Below are 12,192 nucleotides of genomic sequence, written 5' to 3'. Positions count from 1 at the left end.
ACATGAAGGATATCTTCATCACTGTCACCTGTCATAATCAAATCATCAACATAAATGACAAGTAGCATAATACATTTCTCTGTTTTTCTCACATAAAGTGAGAAATCTGCCTTGGAAATCTGAAAGCCAATAGTGACAAGATACTGTCCTATCTTGTCAGACCATGCTCTAGGTGCTTGCTTCAAGCCATACAAAGCTTTCTTCAACCTGCAAACAAACTCAGGATGAACAGCATGCACATAACCTGGTGGCTGCTCCATATAGACCTCTTCTTGCAAATCACCATGCAAGAAGGCATTCTTTACATCCATCTGATGTAAAGACCATCCCTTTGATGCAGCCATAGCAATGACTGCTCTTACGGTTGCCATCCTTGCAACCGGACTGAATGTTTCTTCATAATTAATGCCATATGTTTGTGCATACCCCTTGACTACTAATCTTGCCTTGTATCTGTTCACAGAACCATCTGCATTGTGCTTCACCTTATAAACCCACTTACAGCCAATTGCATTCTTACCTTTAGGCAAAGGTACCAATTTCCATGTAGCATTTGCTTCCAAGGCATCCATTTCTTCATCCATGGCTTTCTCCCATTTTTCTTTTCCCATGGCTTGCTCAAAAGAAGTGGGTTCTGGTTCCTGTATGACTTTGATCATATATGCATAGTGAATGGCTGTAAATCCATCATATTTCAGCCTATCCACATGATACCTAACTCTGGTTGACCTGCGCAAAGTAGGTTCACTTTCAAGTGCTCTCAAAACATCCCTGGTCTTCCTTACTCCAGGTGTAACAATAGAAGGAATACCCAACTCATCATCAATGCTCTGTTCTGAGCCACTGGATTCACCATCCACATAAGAGTGACTTGCATTCACATCAAACATGGGCTGATCTACCTTCTCTTTTCCTTTTCGTGATACCTGCATACCACTATTTGCGCTGCCTTCAGAAGATTCTCCTGATCTCAATCTGCCTGTCCATGGCGAAGAATGTGAACCACTGCTAGAGGACGCTCCAGGTCCACTAATATCTTGTGACTGCTGCTGAGAATTCTGTGCAACATTACCATTTTGTGCATCTACATTATCAATCACATTTACTGTTTTATACCAGCTACTCATCTCATCAAAAACATCTCTGCTCACTGTAAACTTACGAGTAGAAGGGTTATAGCATCTATACCCTTTTTGCTGCAGAGAGTAACCAATAAAGATGCACTTCTCAGCTTTTGGATCCAACTTGGATCTCAACTCATCTGGCACATGTACATAGGCAATGCAACAAAAAATTTTCAAATGAGAAATATCTGGTTTCCTACCAGTATACCTCTTCTCTGGAGTCATCCCATGTATTGCTGCAGTGGGAGTCCTGTTCATTATATAGACTGCTGTAGCAACTGCTTCAGCCCAATAAAAATCTGGCAAGTCTTTTTCATTGAGCATGGCACGAGATACCTCTCCAATATGCCTGTTTTTTCTTTCTGCAATTCCATTTTGCTGTGGGGTATGACTGCATGAATATTGCTGCTTTATGCCATGCTCCTGCAAGAACCTTGCAAACTCATTTGAGAGGTACTCTCCCCCTCCATCTAACCTTAGGCATTTTATTTGCAGGCATGTTTCTTTTTCAACCATAGCTTTAAGAGTTTTGAAATACCCAAAAACTTCACTTTTCTTTTTCATAAAATACACCCAAACTTTTCTGCTATAGTCATCAATAAAAGTGACAAAATAATGACAGCCTCCAAGAGATGCAGCTTTAGTAGTCCACACATCAGAGTGGATTAATTCCAATGGCTTCTTACTCTCTTGAACATGTCTAGGAAATGGTTTCCTTGCCTGTTTTCCAAACTGACAGGCTTCACATACCTTATGCATTTCTGCAACCTTGAATTTTGGCAATCCTGCAACAATATTTTGGGCCTGCATTGATTTAAGTCGCTGTACATTAACATGACCAATGCGTTTATGCCAGATATCAATATCTGCAACTACACCGGTCTCATGTGCAAACATTGCTGCACTCAATTCAGACATGTCTGCATCAAACGTAAACATTCTGCTCTTCTTCTTTCCTTTTGCTATCAAGCGACCTTTATTTTTCATATCCTCAACAAAGTATCCATGAGAATTAAATCTGACTTGCAAGCCCTGCTCAACCATTTGACCAACAGAAACCAGATTCTTGGTGATATTCGAGACATGAAATACATCGGACAGGTATTTCTTTTTCCCATCCTGCATAGACAAGGGAATTTTTCCAATCTGCACAATAGGATGTGCAATATCATTACCAGTCTCCACAAATCTTGGTTTTTCCATTTTTCTTGCATCCTCCATCCATTCTGCATGACCTGTCATGTGGTTTGATGCACCCGAGTCAACATACCATACATCATTGCTTTCTTCTGCACTTGTCACAGAATTGTTCATGTGCTGCACCATGAACAAATGCTCATTTCTGTCATCACCCTGTCTACTAGAAGATGCATAATTCCCTTGTTGCAGTTTTCCATTCATGATGTCATTCTGCTTTTTATAGCAGTCTTTAGCCATATGACCCATTTTACCACAGTAGTAGCATTCAACATTACTGTTTGCATTTTGTCATCTTTGCCATCCACCACGACCTCTTTGGCTCCCCCTGCCTCTAGAGTTACCACGTCCTCCTCCATAGGACTGGTTTTCTTGAGTTTGTTGCATATTCTGATTTCTACCACGGCCTCCAAAGCGGCCTCCTCTACCTCTGTCTCTACCTCTTTCAGCATTTGAGTAGAAGACAGTTTCTTTTGAAGTTCCTCCTGAAGAAGATGCACCACCATTTCTCTGCTCCTCAGAAATTAGAAGAGCAATCAACTCCTCAAAATCAGGAAATCTTTCACAAACTGAAATGGATGTCCGAAACTGTGCATAATCCTTTCCTAGACCATTCAAGGTGACAGAAACTAAATCATCATCTTCCACTGGCGACGCAATGGAAGCAAGTGCATCTGCAATCTTCTTCACCTTCATGTGGTAGTCATTGATGCTCATATTTTCTCTTTGCACATTGTGCAACTCTTGCTTGAGCTGCATTTTCCTGGCTTGCGTATTTGTGCTATACATCTTTGACAGAGTATCCCATGCCTCCTTTGGCGTATTTGCATCCTGAATATGCACAATTATAGAGTCGAAAATGCTGATAGACAGCCAGTACATAACTTTCCTGGCTCTCTCATGCCATGCTTTGAATGCCTGCATTTGCTGTTGATTGGGAGCATCAGGAAGAACTGGTTCTTCTTCATTTTCTACAACAAATTTCCAATATCCTTTTCCCATAAGGAAATTCGTCATTCTAAACTTCCATGCTTGGAAGTTGTTCTTGTCAAGCTTTTCAGTTACAATCTGTGAAAGAGAATCAGACGACATTACAGAACACTGCAAAAAATTCTGTCACTGCAAAAACTAAGCTTCACCCTCACAAGGGCAAATCTGCAAAACTGGCGAAAGTGGTATTTGACCACACAGTCACTTCCTAGTGACGATTTTGCATAAACAGGAACCAAGGATGATTCTGAAACTCCCAATGTCTCTGTGCACAAGCATACGATGCAATTTCTACAATAACTTTTCACCGACCTGTAGAACAGTGGTCGCACAGCATAAAACAAGGCCTTTTCCTGAGTGCGTGCAGAAAACTTCCGCCTCTAAAACCGGCCCCGAAATGGCCTCAAATAAAAAAAACAGGGTCGCTAAGGGCTAAAGCCCTTTCCCGCAGCATATACTGCCCTCTTGCTTCACCGCGAAGGGCGTCTCAACCTGAGACAATGCACTCCTGCAATTTCCGGCTGTGCTACCTGCAGAGATCTGCTCCCAAACAGAAAATGAAAGCAACACTGCTCCTCTTACCAGACCACCGCGAGCTTGGCTTGCTTTCTTGAGCTCCTTACCACGAACAAGGCTCTGATACCATGTCAAGATTGTGGGAGAGAAGGAAGGAGTCTCACTTGTAGCTTTCTTGCTTGCACAATGGGGGAATACACCCAAGGGTGGAGGCTGAAAACAATTTTCCTCTTTTTTGTTGTGTAAGTCAAAAGAACTCTAGTACAAAGAAATAGAAGAACCCTATATATGGGTCTCAAACCAAACTCAACTAACTAAGGTGGCATACTAACTGAGCCACGAACTAGAGTAGATAAGGATAGCTATCATGTAGCTATTATTCATGGGCGGTGTACCAACCGCGTCTGCAACTGACAAGTTGGTGACATAAATACACAACGGTCACCCTGGCGTATCACGAGTGGAGCTCGATATCTCAACAGAAGAATCACAGTGTAATTGAGATAGCATGTACCATGATGAAGCATCGTCAGACATCTCAGTGTTTATGGGGTGAGGTTGTGGCTACTGTAGTTCACATCCTTAATCATTCCCCAACTTCTGTTGTTGTTGGCATGACTCCATATGAGGCGTACTTTGGGTCTTAGCTAGATGTTTCTTATTTCAGGGTTTTTGGGTGTGATGCCTATGTTTACATCTCGAAGACACATCGTGATAAATTTGAAGCGTCTTCCAAAAGATAGGTGTTTGTGGGCTATAGCACGCAATCTCAAGGCTACCAATTGTATGATATTGTTAAGCGGGATGTCTACATAAGCCTTGATGTTTGGTTTGCGGAAGTTTCAACCTCAGAGGGGGGTGAGAAACACCCTTTTCTTGGAGATCTTGGCAATGATAGGTAGGCCCTAGCGACTCTTCCTCTCAAGCCTATGCCTCTTGAGGACTCTTCTTCGCATGAGGAGCTTAGTTCTCAGCCACTCAATTGACTGATTGCTCATTTGTCATCCGTGGACCTTCTAGAAACTTCAGCAGATTGAGAGCAATGAGGTGAGATCTAGGCTTCTCCTTGTTGGACTCATAACACTCTTCGTGATGCAGGGATTGAGGGGGTCCCTGAGGACTGGCATCCACAGGATGGCCCATGCCATTCTTAGAGGAACCAAGCACACCAAACCAAGCTTGTTTACACTAATTACTATTTGATGACTTGTGTCATGTAGAGTTTGGATTCCACTTCCATGAAGGAGGCTTTACACTATGATCATTGGCAAAAAAGGATAGAGTAGGAATTGGCATTGATTGAAAGCATTGGCACTTGGTTTCTCGTGTTGAAGCCTCCTCATAAGAAAATCATTGGAGTCAAATGGATCTTCAAGACGACCAAGTACCACAGTGATGGCACATTGGACAAGCACAAGGCGCGCCTTGTTGCTAAAGGTTTTGCACAATGCCCAGGCATTGATTTCGATGATACTTTTTCCCCTACAGCTTGGATGACCATTATTCACATAATTCTTGCCTTGGCTAGCCTTAGGAGATGGCCAGGTCTATGAGCTGTATATGAATTCCACCTTCTTAAATGGGGAGTTGAAGGAGGAGATCTATGTTGAGCAGCCTCTTGGCTTTAGATCTTCTGATGGTAAGGTGTATAGGTTGCAAAAGGCTCTTTATGGCCTTAATCGGGCTCCTCGTGCTTGGAATGAGAAGATTGACTCATTGCTCTAGGAGAAATTAGGGTATCCGCATTCCAAAGTCGATCCCGAGTTGTATGTGCACACCTCAAGTGGAGGTTGTGTTATTTGTCCTTTATGTGGATGACTTAATTGTGATAGGTGACCATATTCAGATGGTCGAGCAGACGAAGAACAATTCATGAGAAGTTTGAGATGATTGATATGGGACTTCTTCACTTCTTTCTAGCTCGTGATATCTATCAAACTCCAATGGGAATCTTTATCTCCTAGAAACAGTATGTACAATAATTCTTGGCTACGTGTGAGATGGAGGAATGCAAGTCTCTTACGACTGCTATGGACTTGAATTGGAAGGCTACAGGTACGAATTTTTATCTTATCCCGTTAAGAACAATTTATTCAGATTCTCCTTTGGTGGATGCTACCCATTATAGGGAGTTGGTTGGCTCCTTGATATGGCTTCTTAATACCCCTGTTGACTTATGTTATGTTGTAGGTGTGTTGGCCCCGTTCATGAGTGAACTCAAGATGGTGCATTGGCAAGCTACTTAGAGGATTTTGTAGTTCCTATGGGGGACTCTTGATCTTGGGATCTATTATCCTGCTAGTACAGGTGCTACGGACTTGGTACTTATAGGTTGGAGTGATTCAAATTGAGATGGTGATGTGGATCATCAGAGGTCCATGACAAATTATTGTTTTACCTTGGGTGTTGGTGCTATTTCTTGGAGCCACAAGAAGCAATTCACAGTTGCCATCTGTTCGATTGAGGGCAGAGTATCAGGAAACGTCTTCTACTACATGTGAGAGAGTGTGGCTTTACAAGCTCCTATAGGAGCTTGGCTACCCGCTGACAAGTCCTATTGTTTTGCAGTGCAACAATGAGAGTTGCATTGCCTTAGTCAGGAACCCTATGTTTCATGCTCGGACAAAGCACATTGAGATCCAGTACCATTTCATTTGGGAGAAGATTCTGGAGGATGAGACTGTTTCCGTGGTCTATTGCAAAACAGAGGATAATGTTGTAGACTTGTTTATCCAGGCGCTTTTCCACGCTTTACTCCAACAGCATTCTAGATCCCTTAGCCTTTTGTTGTGTCCAAGATCTGAGAGGGGGTGTTAGAGCTTGACATTCTGTAACATGCCCGCTTGTCCGCTTGTGGGACACATCTTAGCAGCCCATTGGGAGGAGGGTCTAGAAGGCTTCGCCTGGCACTCGCAGGGAATGACATAGGGTTTGCGATCTAGGTCTTTCCGAGTTTGCCCCGAGCGGAAGTGTCTAGCTGTTCCCACTTGAGATTAACCTGAGGTCAAGGTTCCTTTCCTATCAGCAAAGTCTCTAGGAAGAAGTTAGCATCGAGCTCCAGATGTACCACTTGTGTAGGAACGACAGAGTCCAAGCGGATTCATGCTACACTTGGTTCATGGAGGATGGGAAACGAAAGGGATACAGAGCTCAACCTCTCTGCCATATGGTATAGTCCCATCCCTTTTCCCTAAAACAGAATAAACCAGGATTCTACATCTATTGACACTAAGTCTTCATAGTCTTATTATCTCATCATTTGAGAAAAGTTTCCACCTAACCGGGACCATCCTTCCGTAGGACGGACCTAAGTCACGTCCACCGCACTTTCCTCAATTTTCTTTAGTTATCTAACTACCTACCACATTATGTTTTGACATGCAAAAGCAGCTTCCTTAGTTAATCAAATTAATGACGGGTTTCTTCAAACAACTTAGGCACTGACACAAGAACAATGTCAAGCAAATTCATTTTTCTCCAATATCTGCTCTTTATTTATAAAAATCCTAGAGTACATCCAATATCACGCCCGAAGGCTATCCCAGCAATCTACAGGATTGCTGCTCCAAGTTCCACCCGTTGACTAGTACACGGGCCTCGAGATCCCATCTCGAGTTACATCGGCCTCTTGTGCGGGATCCGAAGGCAAGGGATTTACAGCCAGAGCCTACCTTGGTACCCAAGCGTCCTCTTGCTCCAAGCAGCACCCACGGAGAGATCTCTCCCGGCGGGTTAGGTCCATATACCCAGCGCGGCTAATAACCCCCTTGGATAGGGCCAGGCAGACAGTCGGAGGTAAATGTTCTTGCCTCTCCCTCCAGGCTTTCAACTTGAAGTATTAAGTGTTTTCCTTGACTTATTTCCTTGAGCAAAGAGATTAAATAATGTACCTAGGTACAAGCACGAACATTTTGGAGGTCGGTTGTACGATCGACTGCTAAGGTGTGACTTCTTTTTTTTCTCGAATGCTCCCAGCATCCGACCTTGGGTATTTTCGCGACTTGGCGATATCCGAATAATCTCAAACAAGATTATGCAAGCAAATGATCTTGGTAAGCTAACTTATTTTTGACTTGCCCTTTCCTTTGGGTTTTACCTTTGGGTATCTTACTCCCTAACTCAAGCATTAGCGGGTCAGTAAAGGCAACGGACATGCCTTATTCATAACCCAACCAAGGGTCTTTTAATCTTCTAGTTCCAACCAAGCTTAGTTAACACACATGGCAATACATGTCTCTTCATTTAGACCTTCAAGATGCAGTCTAGATGCATGCGATCCTTCCCATTCTCTTAGTGCGGTTCTATGCAGGATCTCCCAATCAACCTTAACCATTATGCACATGGTGCGTTTACTATAGTTGTACCCCCTAAACGTCTTCTATCTCTCTTCATTCGTGGCAACGAGTACTTATTTCTAATGCACCGGATCATATGTGACTTGCGTATATGAAAGTCTAGGGTTTTTGTTCCAACGATTCAAGTGTATCTTATGAACAGAAACTAACATTTCATGTGTTTCTTTTAACCATGATTGCAAAACGTGAATTCTAAATGACTATTCATGTACTGAACTGGTTAAAAAGCTATCATTTTATGTGAAGTAAGGCGATAACCTTATCATTTTATGTGTGTAAAAGCTATCATTTCATGCATAAAATCTTATGCAAATTCCAAACTCTACCGTTTCGCGTATGCAACTTAGTACTTAGAGTAAACAGAACCCTAAGACTCGTTCTTGTTCCATGCACGTCACCAATCCTTTCATCTCTCCCACGAGAAATAATACCTAATTAATTTTAAAGCTTAGAACCTAGGTTGGATTCGTGTTTGTTGCGTTGGTCCCTCTGCTCGCCTCTACCACCATGACTTGTACATCTACTTATCTTAGTGTAGAGCACCTATTCTAAACTATTCTAACTTTGTGATAAATATATAACAAGATCTAAGTTTTTGTCTCCTAATATCAACATAAATATTAGATCTATAAAATCAAGGATGGTGTCTCTTATATTGATGGAGGTTTAGAATCGCTTATTCTCCTAACCTAAACCATCTAAGCAGGTAGTCACTATATGATCATCATCAATTTACACTTTAATAGATTCAAAAGCTTCATCAATGCTCTTTAATCTTCAATGCATAATCTTTGATAAAGATATTTTCATGCTTGATATTGTTTAACTTAGATTGCAACTACAATTTTCTAGCTTTGGTATTTGTACCAAATAGCTTGACCAGATTATTTTGAGCTTAAGAAGGGCTATTTTCATAATGTATATATCTAATTATATTTTTTGAAACACCTATGAAAACCCAATACATAACTTTTTGAGCCCTTAGTTCAATTCTTTGAATACCTTAGGTTTTAGGCTCGGCATTTTCCTCTAGTAACTCTGAAACATCTGCATTATCTTCTTCAATGTAGTTCGAATAAATTTTATTCATAAAGGAAATTATTCAATTTGAAATTTCAAGTATAAAAGTTATGCTTGTTAAGATTGTCATTGAAAATTTGATTAGACCCCTAAGAAAACTTGTAATAAAATAAAAAAATATACTTTTATAAATAACTTGTCAACTCATGTAAATTTTCACATGTATTGAACTCAATACATAAGCATACCATGATAGTACCTATAATGTCTGACAGTTTACAAATACTATCTGCCACAGCTAATACTCGCAATATCTTTGCAAAATAACAAGGTTTACATGGTTTATGAATCTTACTAGATTTGCATATGAAGTCACTAGCTCTTAGATAGAGGCTAAAAGACATCTGAAATGCAAATTTGATAGTGGAAGATTAAATAAATTGAAGATTTGTTATATCCTTGAGTGGTCCAAGCTTGGAAAGATAGCTTGTCGATCAGAGATGGTTCATGAACTAAGTTTAATGATAATGTGTTAGCTTAGTATTAGGTTGTGTTGAGCTTGATATCTTGACATAAAGGAAGTCACATTACAAGACATAGGTCTCATATCAACGTTCAAAGCGACCAAAACGTTCACAAAACAAATTGCTCTCGTTCTTGCTAAACACGTCGTTATTAGCGTCTCCATAGAACCATTGCTATTGTCGTCGCTATTGGCATCGCTATTAGCATTGTTATTTGCGTCGCATGATGCAAATAACGATTGTTTGCGACGCATATTGCAACGACAATAGTGACACATGTAGTAAATTTGTGATGCTAATAGCAACGGTTAAAATGAAAAAAAAATTATGGCAGGGTAGCTCCACATGTAGCACTATGTGCTATATTTACATTCTACAAATGGATTACATGTAAAGTATACAATGGTCATCAAAATAAAGGCAAAATGTAGTTAGACCAACAAGATTGATATATAAAATAAATACAAGATCGCTGAATGAAAGCTTATAGAATCATGACAAGATACAAAGGATGATAATAACATTGTGTATAGAACCCTCACTATTGTCATCGCTATTGGTGTCACTATTAGCATCATTATTTGCGTCACTATGTGCTATATTTACATTTTACAAATGGATTACATGTAAAGTGTACAATGGTCGTCAAAATGAAGGAAAAATGTAGTTAAACCCACAAGATTGATATATAAAATAAATACAAGATTGCTGAATCAAAGCTCATGGAATCATGACAAGATACAAAGGATGATAATAACATAGTGTGTAGAAAATGCCTACATAGATCGTAGGACCATAAGGAAGAGGATATGTGCTTTACAAATCCAAGTAGGAGCTATAGATCCTTGCTATCCAAAATCTCGTCTTGACATAAAGGAGCATTGAATGGGCTCTACAAAAAAAAAACTACACATCAGTCCCCATATATAATACATTTTAATAAAAATAGTAACTACAGATAAGAAAGATGAGTGACTTACTGGGATGTCGCATACATATAGTCTATTGATTAATATAGTGAGACCATGTCTCTCTGCATATGGAGTCTCTAAGCTGGTGGGATCGCGGTTTGTAATGAAGTGTTGCAAAGAAAACAAAATATAATTGTTAGAAACACGATTGCCAATACAAGCGATATTGCAAAAAAATAAGCGAGAAGAACAAAAGAAAAATTTACAAAGTTCTCCAAATAAGTCATGTGGCCACCACTCCCAAGATGATGGACCACCTCTGTCTCTAGTGATGTCCTTATTGCCTCGTGCTGTCGTGTAAAATTTGTAGCCTTCTCCCTGAGTCTGTACCAATCAACTGCATCTAGCCACTCGGGCTTTGACGTGCCACTCTTAAGTGCGTTGCATGCGTCCGATCACCTGTGTGATATGTACGCATGTATGCACTCCATCATTGAGCCTGTGGAAAACCTATCTACCGCGATGGATATCGGAAACTCCTCATGCAAGAATGCTACTATGTAGTCCTTACTCCCCTTGGATATGTTCTTCCAATAGTCCAAGACGTTCCAAAAAACTTGTTGGCACAACTTTCTTATATGAGCCATCACCCTCCTTCCCTCATTATTCATGATCACTGTTCCTGTCTTGTCATCTACAAGGTATCCATACCCCTCTCTAGGGTATGTCTAGAATGTGTCATTTCCAACCTACGACCATGCTCCTGGGTATAACCAGGTGACCCTTGTATATTTAGTGTACCCATAGGGGTGGTATCTCTTTGACTAGTATCCATAGGGGTGCTACCTGTAGAGGATGACTAAGCAAAAGTTGGAGTCACTGAAGTAGACGTCGATACAGGTGTGAAAAATTTTATAGGTGACGCAACTCCACTAGAACAATGAGATAGAGACACTGCATCGGTGCCTTCACAACAACCACCTAAGCCACCCTCTCTTGAACTTGCATGATATCAGGGAGTAGCACTTGCATCTGGAGTCAACTGCACGCTCACCGCATCCACATCTCCACAGCATTTTCTAGAACCACTCCCTCCGTCCGGCCCAAGTCTCGAGTGTCGACCTTATCTATTGGAAACCGAAGCATGAGAGCGTACCAATGTAGATCTAACGGAACGGCGTGATGGTGTGCAAAACAGCTCTACCATATCTCTAAAACGAGCCATTTGATCTGGAGACATATGTGTAAATATATTTTACAACTCGTCGCTCATCCCTTGACTTATAGTGCTTTTCAAAATATTGTCAAAGGTCACCTACATGGACAAAAAGTGATGTTACCATAGTCAATATAAAGATTCAAGTAAAGCACGGTAATATAACTCTGAAAAAAAGGATGTTACTTAAAATGCAAATTCTAGAGTACCCTTATAAGTGATTCATCAATGAATGTATAGGCGGATGTTGCAAGTATGACGTAATCTATGGTCCCATGTCAATCTCCTGGCATAACTCCGCATAGACTAGAAGGTTGATAGATAGGTCACCACAAAAGG

The 12,192-nt window shown here is 40.8% G+C and overlaps 1 protein-coding gene and 1 long non-coding RNA gene across 3 annotated transcripts in view; one reads left to right on the top strand and one right to left on the bottom strand.

The window, feature by feature from the left end:
- Positions 1 to 12,192, top strand: part of LOC148030986 (MADS-box transcription factor 22-like) — a 151,244-nt gene that overhangs the window by 24,315 nt on the left and 114,737 nt on the right. The window lies entirely within an intron of this gene.
- LOC148030987 (uncharacterized) overlaps positions 10,590 to 12,192 on the bottom strand; it is a 38,624-nt gene continuing 37,021 nt past the window's right edge. Inside the window, exons 2-3 of the long non-coding RNA XR_015691793.1 lie at positions 10,707 to 10,779; positions 10,590 to 10,618 (exon numbers count right to left, since the gene is read on the bottom strand). This is a non-coding gene — a long non-coding RNA (uncharacterized LOC148030987). The remainder of the gene's footprint in view (positions 10,619 to 10,706; positions 10,780 to 12,192) is intronic.

Source organism: Lygodium microphyllum, chromosome 9 (assembly GCF_053477565.2).
Source record: "Lygodium microphyllum isolate KBCC chromosome 9, Lygodium_microphyllum_v1.1.10, whole genome shotgun sequence".
Classification (NCBI taxonomy): domain Eukaryota; kingdom Viridiplantae; phylum Streptophyta; class Polypodiopsida; order Schizaeales; family Lygodiaceae; genus Lygodium; species Lygodium microphyllum.
The sequence above is the reverse complement of the archived record's forward strand: the minus strand, read 5'-3'. Positions and strand labels throughout refer to the sequence as shown.